At 36.8% G+C, this 17006-nt stretch overlaps 1 long non-coding RNA gene across 1 annotated transcript; it reads left to right on the top strand.

Moving 5' to 3' along the window:
- Positions 1 to 472: 472 nt before the first annotated feature.
- LOC122234953 lies at positions 473 to 8247 on the top strand. Its single transcript, XR_006212958.1, has 3 exons — positions 473 to 558; positions 993 to 1037; positions 8181 to 8247. It is a non-coding gene; the product is annotated as an uncharacterized LOC122234953 (long non-coding RNA).
- Positions 8248 to 17006: the final 8759 nt, after the last annotated feature.

The following is a 17006-nucleotide window of genomic DNA, read 5'->3' as shown; positions in this document are numbered from 1 at the left end:
GCAAGGTAAGTTGTTTGGTATGATTTACTGAATGTTGTGACTTACTAAAAACCATCTGCCAAGATCAATCTAACATAAATATAAAAATGTATTAAAAATCTAATTTCATGCAGACGCGCTGGGACAAATATCACTGCGATGGGTATTTGGACGTGAAGGGAATGCGCATTTCATCGCTTACGCAGTCCGTTCTTCTCCCAGTGCCTTAAAACAAAGCTTTGCCAATCACGTAAAAAGTATAGTTTGTCCTGGTAGCCACTGGAATTTGCTCACACATTAAAGCTTTCTTTAGAATGCTGAGTTTGGTTCTTAAATGTTCTTGGCATTTGTGTTTCTGCCCTCATAAGGCAGCACTTCAATTTTTCTCCCTTTGGCACTATCCTTCTCATTTCTCTTACATATCATTATTTCACCAAATGTATGTACTCAATATGATTCCAATTTTGTTTTGTTTGTTGGGCCAGTGAACCTGGGTAACCCGAGGCACAGGGCCAAACATCTGGTAACAATAAAATCAACACAACGGTAGAAGAAGATCAAGAATCCTGTAACCATAAGGTAATGTGGAGTATATTCGGGTAGCTATGAAGGATACATAATAGAGGGTTTTCCTCTATGATAGTTGTGTTCTCTGAATTGACAGAAATAGGTCAAAGATCCCCGATAGCATGCTTTCAATACATTAGGCCAAGAGAAAACAGCACTTGTCCTTTGCATCTGGTCTAGATTTTAGCTTTGATTTATCCATTCTTCTGAGATCCTTAGAATCACAAAACCCTAAAAACTGCAAATAAAATATATCCTGAAGTTCACCAATTTAAAAGAGAAGGGCAGACAGCCTTTATACAACACATCTTCTTGTGTTCATCAGATTTTGTTTTCACAGTCGGGGTCCTGGGTAGATGTGGAAGTCTATGAAAGCTTATTTTCCCCCAGATGTTAATTCTAAATGTCATTTTCCTTCATTTTGGCACACTATTTTTTTTTTCTAGAACCTCGGGCAGTCTTAAGTACTGATGCGTGCCAAGATATATTTGGTGAGTGAATAAATAAATTAATAATATACTCTCAGTTTTCTCTTTACCCTATGGTAAGCCACATTTTTCCTTTTTTGATATTTGCATTAACCTCTTTATAAATTGTGTACTTTCCACATACTAACTACTTAAGTAAACCCTTCCCATTTCAAAGCTCACTATTCTCCAGATTGCTTATACAAATTTCTAATTTGATTACCTTTAAAATTTTTCCCACCACTTAATTACTTCAGAGTTGAAAGTTTATACTTAAGCTCACTTTTTCCATTTCCAGTTCCATATAAGTAATTTCTTTAGCTTGTAGTAAGCATTTATGGTGAGCACCTGTTCAGTAACCAGAGAAGAATACATTTTCCATTTGGAAACATGAACTAAAGCTTACAGTTTTGGGTTTTGCTGTTCCTAAAACATTCCTTATGAAAGTCAATTCATCTTTCCCTTTTATACTAGGATGGTAATAAGCATAAACAAGACTTTGGAAAAACCACTTAATAAGCCTTTAATTACATCTTCTGAGAGAAAAGATATTAAGCTTTATATCTCTAGAGTCCCTTCCTCCTTTCCATTGACAAGTTTATGATTTAAAAGAAAGATATAAAATACTTCTCTTCAAGGAATGCTGGCTCGACATATAAGGAAAACAGAAGATTTATATTCTCTTTGCATAATTCATCCAAAAAATGGTTTGGCCTGAATTTATTGGCCAAAATATTGTCTCCTGTGTTGTCATTCCACATTGCATATGAACACAGATTTGGCCTCTCTGAACATTTCTGCTTCAGATAGTCAGCAACACAGAGGGCTACTCAAAAGGAAATTGTTAGCTCATTTCCTAATTAGGACACCCTGCACATTGAAGAACCACACTTGTTCTCAACTCTTGGGGAAGGAATTGGAAATTTATGGACCTTGAAAAAGATGCCTCATTTTTCCATGAATTTTCACTATCTGGATCCCTTCGCAGCAATAACAGCTTCCTTACAATTGTTTATATCTCTGTTAAAACACAGACAGACAGACAGACACACACACACACACACACACACACACACACACACACAGAAGAAGAAGAAGAAGTGAAGTGACATTTGTTTTCTTTGGCAAAACAGTAAGACCTGAAATCCATATCCTGCCTCTCATTTCTCACTCTATAAGTGTCCATTCAACCTTAGGTTCTGTGGGCTGCAAAACTACTATGATAAATCTTCTGATTTTTGTCTTAGCCTCAACTGGAGACAAGATGACTTCTCTCTGGGAGCCCATGACTGCATCTTTCCAGAACTTGTCATGACTTAAGAGCACTAGGTGAAACAGAATGAGCTTCCCTAGCATGTAGTAGTAAATAAACTTCTCTTTTATTATTTGTTTTATTTCCTTGCTGATGACATCTTTTCTGAACGTATCTTATCTGGAAGGCTGAATTTACGTGTTTTACTGTAGGTGTTATCAAACTTTAGCATCTATCACAACAACAAAAGTGCAGGATATTGAATAAGTGCTTTTATACGTATTATCTGGCCAGACACAAGGTGAATCAGAGTAATAGTCATAAAAATAATAACACCAATCAGACTAATAATTACAAACAAAGTAATAGTGGCAATGATGACCACCATAGAAGGATCTGCTACATGCCAGGCACTGTCTTTCTAGGAACACCACGTATGTCATGGATGCATCCTCAGATCTCACCAGCCTGTATTTAGAAACAAGGTGACATTTTCCTCTCACACATACTTAAACTTTAGTAAATACAAACCTCTATTCTTCCAGGCTCCTCTCCCGGAGCAGCTTCTGATATTTCCCCTCAAAACTACGTTTACACTCTGTAATTTCTTCCTGTATTTCACTCGTCTCTCCAATTGGTCATTCTCCTTTGAGCTGACTCTCCGAAAAGCACCTAAAAACTGATACCTTCAGTTAATTGCTACTAATTCAAGGCTATTGTATTTTTTTAAATCTTAAGATTATTGCTTGAAGCATAGATAATTCTATAACTCTATGTGTAGATATACTGTATATAACTATATAGTTATCTACTTTCATACACATATATAAAGCAGATGAATAATTCATAGTTGAACACTTTGCTATTACAAACAAATATTCTTAAGAAATAAAGACCAAATCCACCCTCATAGGCCCGTCCCAACCCCTGCTGGTTCTGTGAGCTAAAGACAAACTAATTCCCAGTAATAAAGCCACTTTTCATTTCTATTAGTTGGGGTCCAGATTCAACTTCTTCTTAGCCCCAAATGAGAGAACTTTCTTCCACAAGCTCAGGAGCAGCTCAGTTTTGCCCCAGGTCTGAATGTAGAAGGCAACATCAATTTACTCAAGGTATATTCACCGGTGGATATTCACTCATTTGAAATTATGTCATCTATTTATTCAACAGATATAATTTCCAGTACCAGCCATTGTGCCAAATAGCAGGTATTCTGAGATTATAAACAATAACAACAAAATGAAACAAGAACAAACATGATCTTGGGGTGCCTGGGTGGCTCAGTCGGTTGAGCGTCCGACTTCAGCTCAGGTCACGATCTCACGGTCCGTGAGTTCGAGCCCCACGTCGGGCTCTGGGCTGATGGCTCAGAGCCTGGGGCCTGCTTCCGATTCTGTGTCTCCCTCTCTCTCTGCCCCTCCCCCGTTCGTGCTCTGTCTCTCTCTGTCTCAAAAATAAATAAACGTTAAAAAAAATTTTTTTTAAATAAGAACAAACATGTTCTTTGTACTTGTGGATCTTACAGTCGATCGGAGGAGCCACCATTACACATCTCAAAGAGTGGGCAATTTGATCTTAAATATGTGTGAGGCATAACAGTCTGGTTCCTGGAGCCTTCCAGCATTCTTTTTTTTTTTTTTTTTTTTTTTTTCTGTCTTGAAGGAAAGACCGGCCCTGAGTTTGTGTCTTACACATACATACGCATCTCTCCCCCAAAACAAACAAAAACAAGTATTTGATAATAAAGAAAATAAGATTTAGGAAAAAACTGTAATCCTCCCTGGTTCTGTTTACATTAATGAAATGGATTATATTCTTGAAGAGGATATTTAACATTTCACTTCAGAGTACCAGAATATGGATTACTTTGCTGCTTGAAGGCTACCTCAAGAATAAACTGCATATTTGCTTCATAGTTTCATGATTAACTGGTTTATTCTTATGATTTTTTCCATTCCCAAACAGTCATTGTCAAGGGTGACTTTAACCATGGAGAACAAGAATTATCATTACTACTCTTCTTATTGCTATTCTATTAATGTAATAATACTATTGCTGTTGTTATTACTGATAATATAATTATGCGTTTTTAAGCTTCAAAGAAAATAGATCTTCCATATACCTCTTTTCAAGTAGTTTTCTCATGGAGCCTCAAAAAATTACCTTTGATTTGGTTATCAAACTTATTTTAATATTGAATTAAAAATTTGTAGACAGTAACTCACCCAAGATAGCACAATAAAATTGTGATTGTGGATTTGTGATATTGACCCAGAGTTTTCTAACTCCACAATTTGACTTTTTTCCACTCTGCTGTGGGTGGGCACTTGTTCTCCCTAGGAGATTAATGACTCTCTTGCCCAACACAATTTTCATCCAGTGCAACTTGCTAATATGGTGGGAGAGAGATGTAGAATAAAGAAATAAACCCTCCATGCCGAGGCAAGTGACAGAGGAATGTCTTTATGGTGATATCGAGGAAAAGCTACCAGAAATTTGTTAATAATATTTGATTTTTGAGCCTATTAACCTAGAGTGGTTTTAACAGACTATTTAGTAATTCTCAAACATTTTTGTTAAATTTTTCCCTTAATCTTCATTATGAAAATAATACCTGTTACTCATTTACTGAATATAAAATATTTAACTACTATAAGTAATTTTTCAAACAAGAGATCATCTCCTCCCTATGTGTCAGATACACTACTTTGCCAGGTCAGCCTCCCTACCACTGCCTCTTGCCTCCAGTAGCCTGGAGGTTCACCCACCTGGACTTAACTTTCCATCCTCCACAACTACCGATTTAAACACACATAACCCCAAGCTATCATATGTGAATTATCTCATTGAATTCTAGTCTCTTACAATTAGAAGAAAATCTGCCATTCTCATATTTTTCAGCTGTTCAGGTAACTGATAAAAAACATGAAAGGAGCTAATGAATGAGTTCCCTACCAACCAGACAAGTAGAAACCAAATATCTAAATCTAAAATGTTCACTCCATGAACTAATAGTACAAGTTGAGCAAAATGTGATGTTTCTCTCTTGATGTATGATTCCGAAGGCTCCATTTAAAAATTTAAAAATTCATTGAAGAGGGCATCTTTTGGGATGAGCACTGGGTGTTGTATGGAAACCAATTTGACAATAAATTTCATATATTAATAAATAAATAAACAATAAATAAATAAATAAATAAATATTTAAAAATTAATTTTAAAAACTGAAATTTGGGGGGAAATGTGCCTAATTCAGCAAAACATGTAATTTTTAGGAAGATTGCAAAATATTTAGTGATTGATTAGATTTCACACTTTTACCTTTTTTTTTAAGTAGGAGTAATTTTATTTATTTTTTAAGTTTATCTTAGAGAGAGTGTGTATGTAAGTAAGGGAGAGGGGCAGAGGGAGAGAGAGAAAGAATCTTAAGCAGGCTCTGTGCTCAGTATGGGACCCAACTTAGGGCTTGATCCCAAGACCCTGGAGTCTTGACTTGAGCCTAAATCAAGAGACGCTCAACTGACTGAGCCACCCAGGCAGCCCAGGTTTCACACTTTTAAAATGGCTTAATGTGTGCAGGCAAAAGCCTCTGTTAAAATTTTTAAAAATACATCTATCTTTTCCTATTGTATTCCTACCATAAGCAAAAATATTAGCAAAGATTAAACTCGGTGCATATCACTCAACAAATGTTTTTCTCTAATGTAATGTCTAAAAATTATACAGATGATTATTGCTTTTTACTGTATTTGGGGGGAGGCATGCCTATTATAAACCCAACATAAATGAATTTCCTTATTAAAATCAGTAGAAAATTCCTCTGCACACCTCTTGAAAGATATGCTATTAAAAACAAAATATGATTCAAACTATTAAAATATTCCAATTAAGCACTGACTACACTAACACCTCTATTTTTCTCATTTACAAAATAATACCATGTCCCAAGGTGCTAAATGGATTTGAAATGCCCATTCAAAATGCCACTGCATTTGCTCAGCCTAGCTGACCAAGCTCAGCTTTACTCAGCTTTGCTCAGCTTTACCATTCCTCATCTATCCAGCTTATGATGTCTCATTAAAACAATGTTACTTTTTTCCTTAAAACAAATTTTTATAAGAATGCTCAATGTAGTATCTGCCCTCTCAACAGAGTTTTAAGTGTACAAGCATACAATACAGAATTGTTGTTTATACGCACAGTGGTATATATTAGTGAAATACCATGCGGCCTTAAAAAAGGAAAGAAAGAAATCCTATAATATGACAATATGGATGAATCTTGAGGCCATTGTGCTAGGTGAAAAAAAAAGACTGTCACTGAAAGACAAATACTGTGGTCCACATAGATGAGGTATCTAAGACAGTCAAATTCATAGAAACAAAGAACAGAATGGTGTTGCCAGAGACTAGGGAAAGCAGGAAATGAGGACTTGCTAAACCTTTGTAATTTTGATGTATCCTTCTCCGTATTTTAATCCTTGGCGGTCTATATGGATGCAATTTTGCTCTCATTTTTTAGCTACAGGCGGAGTAACTCTCCGGGTGAGGCTTTCTGAGAACCACCTCTGAGCTGGGTGATCTATACTGATGGGGCCTACCAGCCTGGGCCTCACAAACAGGAGGAGAATGGAAGTTGTACATAAGGATTTAAAAATCTTATTTATACATCATCCTTCCTATATTTCCTGATTCCCTTCCTTCTCAACCACACTCTACATTCCCATAAAAAGGAAGTCAACATTGTTATGTGTGTTTCTCCAGTTTTAGAAACTTACAGACTTCATAGTGCAGTTTCTTACTTCTTGTTTTAAGCTGGTGAAGGTAAGCTGTATGACTTGTGCAGATAAGACAGCTAGAGATACAACCAAGGCTTGGCCATAAATTTCCTGCTTCCGCTTTCCTCTTTTAAGCCATTTCATATTCTCTTTTAGTCCATTGTTCAAACTGATATAACCGGAAAACATTTTAAATCTTCCATGAAGAGACCCACATAGTTACGGGAGATTAGAGTATCTAAGTTTTCAGCTTTTTAATTGCATATAGAAAATTTGCCTCAAGGAAGTTGTATGTATATGTGAAAGTGCTTGTCACCTGGGGATGCTCTATGAAAACGTAGGGGCTGGTTTCCAGCTCCAGATTCGATTCCAGTTGTCACTTCTGTGAAGCTAACATGGGAAACGCTCAGACATAAACAGCCTGGCCCAGCTGAGGAATTGAATTGTAATCCCCCTTTCCTCAAGTATCTGTTGGGGGAATCAGCCTGTCCCAGGCCTATGAAAATTAGTTCAAGGGCACCTGGGTGGCTCAGTCAGTTAAGCTTCTGACTTCGGCTCAGGTCAGGATCTCATGGTTTGTGAGTGCGAGCCCCATGTCACGCTCTGGGCTGACAGCTCACAGCCTGGAGCCTGCTTCGGATTCTGTGTCTCCCTCTCTCTTTGCCCCTCCCCTGCTTGTCCTCTCTCTCTCTCTCTCTCAAAAATAAAAAATTTTTTAAGTTAAAAAAATTAATTCAAAATATTTCTCTGGATACAGTGACAGTATAAGTACAAGACCTAAGAGAAGCTCTCTCTTCTCTGAGATTAGACAATCTGGGGATGTAAGACTTGAAGCTTCTGTAATTTTCCTACCATGAAGGATATTGGCTGAAATTGAAGCCACATACAAAAGAGGGTAAAGCCAAGAGAGTCACTGACAACCGGAGTTGGTACAAATAAACTGTGCCACCTTGTGCCCTTACTTTTCAGATACATGTTCCAATCAAATTCTTTATAATTTTAAGCCAGTTGATTTCAAATTTCTGTTTTTTAACATCTTTAGATGTTCTAATCTATAACATCTTTAGATGTTCTAATTTATAAAAAATGGAAAGTAATTTGCTTTATTGATATTGGTTGTTTTCTATTCAATTACCAGGGCAAGAGAATATGGATGGAATGTTCATCTCTTCACCAGAGGGTGGCATGGAATGCCAGTGAGTCAGTTATGTATCAAGTGGAGCCCCTACAAAATTTAAATCAGATTTATTAAGTTTTTCCAGAGCTCTCTCTCTCCAAAGAGATGGAGATATCGCTTTCTGCTGTCTGAAATAAGCACAATAGAAAGGCTCTGCTCAGTGAAAAAATCATAAGATCAGTAGACCTCTACTGCTTTTCCCCTCTACCTCTATTCCCCTTATATCAAGGGACATTGGAGTGGGAGTCAGCATTTGTGAGATATCACTAATGGGAAACTGAGTTGGGTTTGGTGGAATAGAATTATGTGATTTTTGAAACATCACTTATAGATATATTTCTTGCTGGCTGTCCCGAATGGGATTGGCTCATTATAACACAGATGTGCAGGGCCAGAAGTTGGACCACTAATGTTTATCTGTTAGATAATGTTAATATGGGTAATGGTTATGTGTTAATATAGACATATATTAATATGCCCCATGGCACCAGGCACCAGACGTGGGTTAGGAATGGGAGGAGAAATGGAAATATCCTGATCCAGAAGCTATTCTGTGGAAAATTCTTCAAATTATCAAGCATTGATATCAAGTGTATTCTGTAGAAAATTCTTCAAATTATCAAGTGTATAAATTTGTGTGGAGAAGATTTAGTTAATTCTTAACTAATCAAGTTAAAGCTCTCCACTCTACTTCTTCTCTTTTAGTGTTCATAATAAAATTTTTTGTATGTGCAGCACAATTTATAACTTAAAGTGAAACTAAAATACATTTTTTGAGAGCTTATATGACCCATGCATTCTAAATATACATTTAAAAAAACCAATCTCTTACGCCAAAGGCAAGGCTAAATTATCTCTCTCATTTTCTTTATAGAATTTTTTTTCAAAGTTGTTGAGTTATGTCAAATTAATTACAACCATGTAGCCATAACAATTTAGAGGAAATGATTATAGAAGGAATTGATCAATTGGTTAATAGAAATATTGTTACTTTTCTGGATTTTGAGATGTTTTGGGAATTGGTCAGCTTTTTAAAATTTTTAAGTTACTCTATTTTTTCCTAGTATAAATAAGTATTTGCATTTATATCTAATTTTCTAATTGTAATTGTATTTTTTTTCCTTAAGAGTGTCCCTCAAAGTCAATATGTATCAAATTTCACACAATTTTTTTTGCCCTTAATTCACTAAGAATTATGGAGGAAATGATGAGTTACTCCATTATCTGAAGGGGGATACCTCATATAAAGGATTTTGTTGAAGAATGAGTCAAGAAAATGGGATTAAACAGAGGAAAGTAACAATGGTCCTTAGTTCAAAGGAAATGCCTTTGCTGAATGCCCTATCTTAAATTGCACCCACCCCACCCCACCTAATGACTTCCTCTCCCATTGCTCTATCTGAATGAAATGTACATTACTTTTCACTTCTGTATCTTCACTAAAATGCGAACTTCATGAAGGCAAGAATTTGTTCCACGTTGTTCATTGCTATTACCTCCTCAGACTAGAATAGTGCCTGTCATATAGCATATAGTAAATGTTCTATAAATATTTGTTTAGTGAATGGATGAATGCCCTAACATTCTCTGTATCAATGTGAGCTTCTTTCATTCTATTAATTCAGCAAAAGAGAATAGCTGGTAAGATATGGGAACCCTTCCAAATCTCTAGCTAAGTTTTGTTTCTGTGGACTCATCTTTCAGAATTCTATGGCAAAGGAGTTTTATTTTTGGCCATCAGACACACACATACACACACACAACACACAGAGAAGACTGAGGGAATTTGGTTTAAATAAAAACCCAGATTTATATCCATTTTCAGAAAGGCAGGAAAAGAATGAGTAAAATCAGACCAAAATGATTCATCTGGCTACCATATTAAAAAGGCAACATCTTGATGACTCTTAATTTAATTGAAAGTTGTGCAGGAATTTTCTCACAAAGCCCATGAATCCTAGAAGTAATATGATAATCTTTCCAAAAAACTTAGAAGTCATCCTGGTACTTCTCGTTATAAATTACTTCTTTTAATCACATAATATATTTTTTTTTGGTGGAAGTTAGATTTTGTAATCATAAATGGGAAGATCCAAAGGGTTCTTCTCAGTTACAGGCAACCCTCCAAACAGTCATAGGAACTGGACAAAGATCTCCAACAGCAGCTTGGCAATTCCATGGAAGCTTATCTATCCTAACTTTCTCCATCACAGAGTTTTGAATCTGAAAGGGGCCTCAGGAATCCCTACAAGACAAACAGATACCTCCGAACTAGTCACTCCCCATTTTCCCCTTGCTAGTAGGAAACTCTGGGTTGGGAATGAAAATGTACCCACATCTGTATTTGCTTTTACATTCCCTTTTTCAGCTAGAGGCGATCATGGGACGTGTGTTTGGTTAGATACAAGTGAGACAAAGTCCCTGATAAGGTTTTCTTTTTTAAAGTTATGTATTCCTAATGTAAGGAGCCTCCACAGAAGGCAACACCATTTGTCATTCCTGTTGCCACCTTGAGGGTACACACAACGTTTGGAACTAATGCTGCCATTACGACCATGACGTGAAAGCAAACAGCTAGGAGTAGTGGAGCACAAATCTTAGTCTAGGAGAGTGTCATGGAACCACTAGCCGTGTGTTGGACCGCTAATCTCCAGACTACTTATTATGTAAGAAAAATAAACGCGTATTTGCTTAGTTTTCTATTACTTCAGTTTCTCTTATTTGCAGTCAAAATATTCCTGTTGTAGTTCTTAATGCTAATGCCTTTAATGAGTAAGAGAAGAAAACTGAGGCTCTGTGAAAACAAACAGTTTGGCCAGAGCCATAGATATTTGGTTGGGGGGGAAGCACATTATAAGAGCCCCTGCCTCTTCTGGGACCCTCACAAGGAACACCCTATGGCCAGTGAATAAGAGTATGGTTTTGCTTCACCTGCCTGTTCAAGGCAAGGAAACAATGAAGATAACAAAATGTTCATAGTGGAAAATGTCAGAACTGTTGACAATCGTAAGGATGAAAGCTAGGCTGCAAAAGGATATATTTGTTGTATACAAAAGTAATCTTTTTGATGTTTTTTACATAACATGTTGAAGCCAAATTACTATCATCTGCAATAAAATGTTTGTTCATTATTGGGTCAGAATATCCAAATGACAAGTCACAAATTCCACCATTCATCAAGTTACTCTAGCCTTATCTCTAATTATCTGGCTATCGGGATGCTTGGGCATCATGTAGATTCAATTAAGTTCTGCCTTGAGTTAAGGAGGCATTTGTCTCCTGAATTTGAGCAATGTGCTTTTAGTAATTTAGATTTTCAATCTTTACTGTCTCTCATGTTATATGTGTGTGTGTGTGTGTGTGTGTGTGGTCTTAATAAAGGTTCCTAGAAGAGTCTAGATTGACTTTATGTCATCTATGCTTTGTTTCAGTCTTCATTTATTAATTTATGCTAAATTGAGTCAAAGTTTTCAATTGCTCATATACCTCCTTACAAAGGAAGTGTTTCTCTCACTTAGCAGTGCTAAATCCCAGCTCCAGGCATAGCTTTCCCTTTGTCACATTTCCATGTGTATTACTCACAAACAAATAAATCCTCTCTGTAAAGCATTTGGCATCTTTATCTTCCTTCATGAAAACGCAATTCTGAGATTTCCAATTACACATATGGACCAGATGTGAAACATGACTTAAACGAACAGGGAATTCAGTATGGTTTTGCAATCACGAGACATATATTGTATCCCTCTTATGCTAATGTTTCCTTTATAATTCCCTGTTGTCGAACATCTGCTGCAAGGGCCTGAGTGGCCCCTCTTGGCATGTTCTTTCTCTTTTTGTGCCTTTTCCGCCTTCCCCAATCTAAAAATGGAGGCAGAGTGGAAATAGGACTTTTGCCTCATACCTAGTATATTAACATGAATATATGGCACATAGGTCACCTCTCCTTTCTTTTTCTCTGTGCCCATAGTCAACAGAGAGGGTCAGTCATGGCAGTCTTTGTGACTCAGATTTGGCGTGGAATTCTTCTCAACACATTGTAATTCAGTCAGCTCAAATAGGTGCCCAGTCTCCTTGCAGTCCCTTTACCCTTCTGAGTTTAAATTTAATGTACATTTTCCACGTTTATGTTTCCACCAGCAGGTGTTCCTTTGGAATAAAAATATTAAGTAATATTTTATCAGTGATAGTGATGAAAAGAAAGAAAGTTCTGTGGTGTGTCTGTGTCTGTGTGTGTGTGCATGTGTGTGTATATGATTTCAAACTGGAAGAGAGAATGACTCCAAGGAGAGAAACCAATTCCAAAATGTATCACAAATTTCACTTTGGTTTCTTTAAATCAAAATGTCATTGCCTCTTCTCCTACCAAAACTACTATGACAATCTCAAATGTGTCTTGTATTCACTATACCTCTGTCCATTCATTGTTTCACACTGTACTGTAAGCAGCTTCCAATCATGCAAACCATTGGTACCGCCCCCACTCTTAATATCCTTCAGTGAATCTCATCACACATAAACTAACTTAAAATTAACAGCATCTACAAAATCAGGTATGATTTGGCCCCTGCCTTTTTTAAATCCTCACCATCAAATACTTTTTACCTTATTCACTTAATTTCACCCACGAGGATCTTCTGTGTCTCAAACTGCTACACTCATTTCTGCCCAGTGTCTTCTCTTCCATCCATGCATTTATTGAATTTACATTTATTAAGTGCTTCAAAATCAAGCAGCCCCTTTCCTATTTATCTGGTTGTTTCCTACTCAGATTGCAGGGTGAAAACCACTTCCGCAAGAAGACCTTGCCTGACTGTGATGGGAACTTCTATATGTTCAGTAAAATCTATTCACTCTTCTTTCTGGCCACAGTTCTACAATTCTCAGTCTGTTCTTAGATCTCTGGATGGCATGGGACTAGTATCACCTATTGAATGGAAATGGAAATGTCATATGTCATTTCCAGACTGAAGTGTTTAAGAAGTAAGAATGGGGTAAAAGACCCCGAATTTTCTAGCATTTAGGTGCTGCCCATATCCCTTGACTCCTGTCCTCATATCACTCTGACTTCTGCTTCTGATGGCAAACCTTCTCTGACCCTGATTCTGATGCCTCCTCCTATAAGGACCCCTTGATTTCATTGGGCCCATCTGGATAATCCAGGACAATCTCTCCATCTCAAGTCCTTAATGTAATCACACTTTCAAAGTCCCTTTTGCTATGTCACATAACATATTGGTAGGTTTTGGAACATAGGCATCTTTGGGGAGGAGGGAACATTTTTCTATCTACCTCACCAAGTGACCAGATACAGGTCTATAAAGGATTTAGAACAAAAGTTCTCATTAACATTCAAACTGGAAACAAAGAAAAGCTTAGACATGTGGCTTTTCTACCGAAGTATGTTATTCCAAGGAACTTCAAAATAGCCGTCATTACATTTGAAAAAGAATCATAAGGAGAAGGAAGAAAAGACAGCAGATTCGAGAACAAATAAAATAATAAATCTAAAATAACAATAACATGAGTGTGGTTATTAGCACATGAATTTGTCTATAAACAAATGGAAACTTATTATAAACTTTCAAATTGTACTGCCACTGAAAAAGAGCTTAGGATAAAGATAAAAGTGTTTTAAAGCCTTAAATCAACTTTCAGACTCCACACTTGTTCCGATTAGAAATGAACTTTGGAAGTGGTATACCCCTCAATTAGGACGTGATCCCCACACCTTCTTCAGATGTCATCATGGGGGATAATGGGCTGGTAAGAATCTCCCAGAGGGCATAACCAAGGGCCAGGGAGAACACTGAACATCAGAGCTACTCCCAAAGAACGGAATGAGGATTACATCAAGACTTGAGTTTGCCAAATCCTGCTGTAGTAATAGATCCTATTTCTCTTTCGATCAAATTTTGGTTTTGAGTCCAAAAACAGGCTCAGTTCCAAAAACTGGGCAAAAGGCCTGGGTTTTTATTAGGGCCATTGCCCTTATTCTGATCATCCCTCTCTGTTTTCTTATGACTGTACATATTAAGTAGTAATCTTGTTGACCACCAATCTATGGTGGAGATGCCAAATTCGATAAGCTATTTTTATAGCTCTTCATGGTCAGACATCCCTGCTATCCATATGATATTATCTACGTGGCTTCTGACAGATAAGCAAAACCATCTGGCCTCTGTCGTTTTGGGGTCTATCAACTGCCCTGCATTACAGAACCCAGTTCTAAAACAGCATCACCTATTATCAATCCAGGGCTACCATTGAACTTCTAAATTATTTTGGTGCCCCACTCAGCATTTCTTATTTTTTATTATTTTGGTAAATGGTGTATCCTCTTTGTCTTCCCATGGGACATAGTCCTCTGGTGAGTTCTCCAGCCTTACATGGAATATCCACTTTGGCATGTCCACATCTTTGAGAATATCGATACCATCTTCCATCATCTGTGACAGCAATTCTGAATATAGTTCTCTCCATTCTTCTAGGAGTCATCAGGAATCATCTCCTGATATTTTTGCCAAGATGTTAAATTCTGCGTATCAGGAGAGTGTTCTCAAATTGATAAAATCTCTCTTATTCAATCTTACATTCCAGCCCCTGATTAAACATCCTCAGAATCACTCCTGTTGTCCTCTCCCAACTCCTGCTGGTGCATACTGGCTACATTCTGCAACTCTTTTGGTATACAGTCCCCTTCCTCCCTTAACAGGACCAACACACCCCCTACTGCCTCATATTGTGACTTAATTCTGTCCCTGGCCAGGTGTTGAGAATGTATAATTGTTTTCAAATATACGCATCTGGAAAGACTTTCTTATTTAGAAAGTGTCCTAAAGATTATTATATTGTGGGATAAGACAGTCCCTACATAGCAGTTACAGAGATGTGAACAGTAGTGTGTTATGCGAGTGTGTGTGAGTGTGTGTGTGTGTGTGTGTGTGTGTGTGTGTGTGTGTGTGTTGGGGGGGTGGGTGTGAGAGAGAAAGAAAAAGAGAGAGAGAGAGAGAGGATGTCTGTAAATGAGCATTTCATGTTTAAGGCAACTAATGTCCTTTGAACTACTGGAGAAAAAAGTCAATGGATTCTGATTCTGATTGTTATTATTATTATTATTATTATTGAAACTTAAAGGACAAAGGCTGAGGATTGATATCTAAAAATTATGATATATTTAAATCTGAATAATTTAAAAAACAAGATTAGTGCAATATATTCACACTGTAGTTTGTGAGCCTTTCTGCTGCCACAGACTCTGTACCTAAACAGATACTCTGTTATAAACAGTTTTTTAGAAATTTAATTTTTCATGATGTTCTTTAAAATCACTAGAAAAATACCACTTACATTCCTTATGTGAACACTTACAGTGAAACCTAAAGCCACTCAAGAATAATTTTTGAATAAATATGATCAGAGATAAAAGTTTTCAGGTCTGATTCCAAGAGGCAAGTAGACCACACAATAAGCCACAACACAATAAGCAATTGACATGCTGATGCTCTCAAAGGACAAGTTACCTAAACTTCAGTGTGATGGGAAATTGGGAAGCTCTCTTCAGAAACTAAATTTCCATAGGTTTGTAAACCTTACTATGTATTTTTTCTAAATGAAAGCACATATTCATTATTTTTCTTTATATTCCTTCCTTACCCTTCAACACACAAGCCCCATTGTGAGTTTGCCTATTATTTCTTGATTCCAAAACTCTTTATAGAGTCTGAGCAATTACAGAATCCTGCATCAAATCGTCATATGTTGTGAATGAGAATTTCAATGAACATGTACTTGGGAAATGAAAGACAGATGGTCTTTCAGTCTGTATCTCCTTTATCTCTTTTGTCAACCCAGAATTGACTTCACATGTCTTCTCCATTTTATTTGTATCAGTATGCTTACATGGATTTCATAAATCTTTTTTTTTTCAGTTCACTTGAGTGTTTTCACCAATTCTAATTCTCTGAATGTCTTCTCCATTGAAATCCTCCTTTATTACTTTCGCTTCTTACTACTGTAATCCATTTCTCAACTGGGTCATTTCACATTTATTCTCCAGACTTTTCTAAATAAAAGGTCATAGTAACTAGGTCCTTCTTTATAATAAAGGAATCTAACAAACTATCCCGTTTTGCAGTCTTCACCGCCATCTGAATCTTTGGCATCTGGCACACAGAAGACATTGAATAGTTAAGGGAGAACAAAACCAGTACAATCCTTCCATCCATTTTGACTTTCCTAAACCTGGAGAATCCAGAAGCATCCCTGGGGTTGAAGGAGGACAGGAAGAGCAAGCAAGTGGATGGGTGGGAGATGAAGCACAGACCATATTCCCTTTTCCCACTGTTCAACTGTGGAAGTTGAAGGTCAGTCTGACCTGGGAGATGAAGAAATTTTGAAACTCAGAGTTTCATTGGAAACTGAAGATGAGATTGACTAGCTGTGACTACCTGAGGCAGGTGACTATCAGAGGCAGGGAGCAGAAAACTCACACAACAGGTCTGAGGGCAGTAATTGTAAAAATTTGTTCCTATCTGTACTCAACTGACTCCAACATTTTATTTTATTTTATTTTATTTTATCTTATTTGCTCCAACATTTTAAAATAAATATATTTTTTCATGAATAAATACATGAAGACAGGCAAAGTATTTTATGAAATTAAAAGTAAAGCAGGAAAAAATGCAAAAGTCTCAAATGTGCTACTTACTAGGGGTATAATATCAGACTAATAAAAATAGTCTCTGAATATCAAGAGCTTCATTAAAAAAATAAGAATAAAATGAT

The sequence above is a fragment of the Panthera tigris genome, chromosome F2 (genome assembly GCF_018350195.1).
Source record: "Panthera tigris isolate Pti1 chromosome F2, P.tigris_Pti1_mat1.1, whole genome shotgun sequence".
Lineage (NCBI taxonomy): Eukaryota > Metazoa > Chordata > Mammalia > Carnivora > Felidae > Panthera > Panthera tigris.
This window is presented reverse-complemented; position numbering and strand designations above follow the sequence as displayed.